The following is a 4,327-nucleotide window of genomic DNA, read 5'->3' as shown; positions in this document are numbered from 1 at the left end:
CATGTGCACAGTCTTGGTCTTGCAAAGATGTATAACAAAGTTACAAGATGGTGACCCCCTGTGGCCAACTTTGAAAGCATAAATCATTTGTTTGATTAGGCTTGTGGTGCAGTAAGTTCATGTTTATGTTTAGTATACAAAATACAGCATTTCTAGCCTTATTCTCTTTTAGACTTTCCTTGTCCTTTAACAATTGGTTCTGCGCAGGACTCTTCCCCCTGGCAAGGCTCATATCCAGTTGGGAGTTGGAATACTGATTACTAAGGATCCTGCTGTACATATGCAACATTCAGCAGCAGCACCCTAACAAGTCTCAGCACCCTGACAAGTCTCAGCACAGGCCCAGCGGGTGACTCATTTTTCTATGAATACAGACAGGGCCTTGAACATAGCAGGACACTGAGGAATTCTAAGCACCCAACAATAATCCAGCAGGATCAGCCCCTGGGCCGGGAACAGGTTGCAGGGAGGGAGGTACTAACTGGTAATGGGGCAGAATGTACTAAATTCATTTGAGATTCAGATCAGAGGCTTTCAAAGGGGACAGTTCACCTAAAGTTAATTTTTTGTATGTTATAGAATGGCTATTTCTGAGCAACTTTTCAATTGGTCTTCGTTTTTTAATTTTTATAGTGTTTGGATTTTTTTTTTTTTTTATCTGACTCTTTCCAGCTTTCAAATGGGGATCACTGACCCCACGTAAAAAAAACAAAAGCTCTGTAAGGCTACAAATGTATTGTTATTGCACTTATCACTCATCTTTCTATTTAGGCCTCTTCTATTCATATTCCAGTCTGCTTGTTGCATGGTTGCTAGGGTATTCGGACCGTAGCAACCAAATAGAAAACTGAAGCGCTGCTGAATTAAATGTTGAATAAATTAAGAAACACAAGTAGAACAAAATGAAAACCAATTGCAAATTGTCCCCAGCAGCTCAGTGTATTCTTATTATTAATAGAGCTCCCCTCTGATCTCACTGGATCTCAGGCCAGTCCAGGGCATTTATATAAGTTAAGGCTAGAAACCCCCAGACGTGCACTTATTTCATACGAGAAGTTACCCAGTTTAGCACAAACTCCATATTCCTAAGTTTTCAGGGGACCCTTGGAGGTTATGAGAGCTGGAAACCTCCAGAATATGTTTAATCCGATAACACACCCACAATAAGAAACTCAGTTTTTGAGGGATCTTAAACATCATGAAGCCTCCAGAAGCTCAGCCATTTAATCTTATAAACCACACAGCATCAGCATGGACTTCTTATTCCCCACCATGGAGAATCCGTGGGAATAACGAAGGCTGGAAGCCTACAGAAGCTGATTGAGAGAAAGCACCAGGTTCACTATGGACTCTATACACATCTGTTTTCAGGAAGACCCTTGGGATAATGAAGGATAGAAAACCACCAGGGGCAGGATGGTTTCCCATTTATCATTTCTGGAGGACCCCTGAAAGAATGTGGGTTAGACACCTACAGAAGCTCAACCATTTAATCTTAAAAGCCACAGAGGATCCGCTTGGACTCCATGTTCCTCTATCTGGAAAAATCTGTGGAATAATGAAGGCTGAGAACATGCATGTCACCTACAGAAGCTCAGCCATTTTGCCTCCATATTCCCCAGTCTGGAGAATCTCTGTATTAATGAAGGCTAGAGACCACCAGAAGCTCATTAAGAGAAGTCATCAGGTTAATAATGGACTTTATATACATGTTTTGAGGAGGACCCTTGGGATAATAAAGGCTATAAACCAGCAAGGGCAACATGGATATATATCAGTTTCTGGAAGACCCTTGAGTGCATGTAGGCTAGATACTTACAGAAGTTTAGCCATGTAATCTTAGTAATCACAAAAGATCAGCATGGACTCCCTATTCTCCAGTCTGGACAATCAGTGGGATAACGAATGTCGGAAAGCTCTAGCAACATTAAGAGAAGTCACAGGTTCTTTATAAACTATTGAGGAGGACCCTTGGAAGAATAAATGCTAGAAACCAACCCGGGCAGCATGGACTTCTATATATCAGTTTTTGGAGGACCCTTGAGCGCATGTAGACTAGACACCTACAGAAGCTCAGCCATTTAATCTTAGAAGACATAGAGGCTCAACGTGGACTCCATGTTCCTAAATCTGGAAAAAATCTATGGAATAATAAAGGCTGAGAACATGCATGTCACCTACAGAAGCTCAGCCCTTTTGCCTCCATATTCCCCAGTCTGGTGAATCTCTAACAATGAAGGCTAAAAACCACCAGAAGCGCATTAAGAGAAATCATCAGATTAATTATGAACTCAAAATCTGTTTTGAGGAGGACTCTTGGGATAATGAAGGCTAGAAACAAGCAGGGGCAGCATGGATTCCTATTAATAAGTTTCTGGAGGACCTTTGAGAACATGTATGCCAGACACCTACAGAAGCTCGGCTATTTCGTCTTAGAAACCAGTTTCTGGGGGATTTTAAGGATCATGAAGGCTAGACATCTATAGAAACCAATGAAGATAAGCATTGACTACATATTCTAGTCTGGATAATCAGTGGAATAACGAAAGCTGTAAACCTATAGAAGCTCATTAAGAAAAGTCACCGGGTTCTTTATGGACTCAAAAAAATCTTAATTCTAGAATTAAAGCTAGAAACCAGCAAGGGTAGCATGAATTCCTCTATATCAGTTTCTGGAGGACCCTTGAGAGCATGTAGGCTAGACACCTAAAGAAGCTTAGCCATTTAATCTTTAAACCACAGATCAGCATGGACTTCATGCTCCTCAATCTGGAAAATCTGTGGAACAATGAAGGCTAGAAACCACCAGAAGCTCATTAAGAAAAGTCACCAGGTTCATTATTAATTCAAAAAGCATCTGTTTTGAGGAGGACCCTTGGGATAACAAAGGCTAGAAAACAACAGCATGGATTCCTATATTTCAGTTTTTGGAGGACACCTGAGAGCATGTAGGCTAAACACCTACGTAAGCTCAGCCATTTTGTCTACTTAGACCATAACATCATGAAGGCTAAATACCTACGGACGCTTAGCCATTTTGCCTTAGAAACCAGAGAATCAGCATGGACTACATATTTACCGGTCTAGAGAATCTGCAGAATATGAAGGCTGGAAACCACCAGGTTCATTATGGACTCTATATATATCTGTTTTGAGTAGGGCCCTTGGGATAATGATGGCAAGAAACCGGCAGCATTAGAATAGATTCCTAAATATCAGTTTTTGGAGGAACCTTGAGAGCATATAGGCCAAACACCTACAGAATCTCAGGCATTTTGAATCTTAGAAACCAAGGAGTATCAGCATGGATTCCATGTTGCTCAATGTGGAAAAATGAAGGCTACAATTTACCAGAAGCTCATTATTGAACCTATAGACATCTGTTGAGGAGGACCCTAGGGACAATGAAGGCTAGAAACCATTAGGATCAGCATTGATATCTATAGATCAGATTATGGAGAAGCCTAAAGATTCCTTTTTCTGTGTAATAATAAAACAGCAGCTTGTACTTGATCCCAACTAAGATATAATTTATTCTTGTTGGGGGCAAAACCAGCCTATTGGGTTTAAATAATGCTTAAATTACTTTTTAGCAGACTTAAAGGTATGGAGATCAAAACTATGGAAAGAGCCCTAATCTGGAAAACCCCAAGTCCCAAGCATTCAGGATAACAGGTCCCATACCTGTAGTTGATGCCTCCTTCTTAGTGTGCAGATTGGCCTTAGCAGATGTGGAATTGAAGGGAATACACAGTTCCCAAGCCACTGCTCATCCAATGGGTTTCCAAAACTGTCCATTAAAGACCCGGCTGATTTTCGTCCCTAATATCACTCAGGAGGGCCCCAATTCAGGCCTTGTGTATGGACACCTTTAAACGGGGCTTGACCCTTACCCCGCGTTGATTAAATGCAAGGTCCCATTTATGTGCCTACACTTTGATTCAGAATGCACCACATCCAGAATTCTGCCAAATAATGAATCGACTTTTTTTTTGCAAATTTGCAAAACTCCATAGAAAGAGAAAAAAAAGTCAGTTTCCGTGTAAAAGGGTTAAAGGGAACTTTTACCCAGGAGCCTAAAATGAAACCCTCACCCCAGGAAGGTTTGTAAACATTTGCCTTTTTTGCCCCAGTCCTATGCCACTTGGATTCGGAACCATGCTTTTAAATTGCCACTCTAACCAACACTAACAGCACCCACAGATTTATTTTGGTCCTGCTCATGCCATGCAAATCCATCCAAGAGACAACTCGTTCAGATTATAAAGCAAATTGGTTGTATTTTGTTCACCAAAACAATATAACCAGTTAAAATGGCACATTGAAA

Source organism: Xenopus laevis, chromosome 7L, assembly GCF_017654675.1.
Source record: "Xenopus laevis strain J_2021 chromosome 7L, Xenopus_laevis_v10.1, whole genome shotgun sequence".
Lineage (NCBI taxonomy): Eukaryota > Metazoa > Chordata > Amphibia > Anura > Pipidae > Xenopus > Xenopus laevis.
This window is presented reverse-complemented; position numbering follows the sequence as displayed.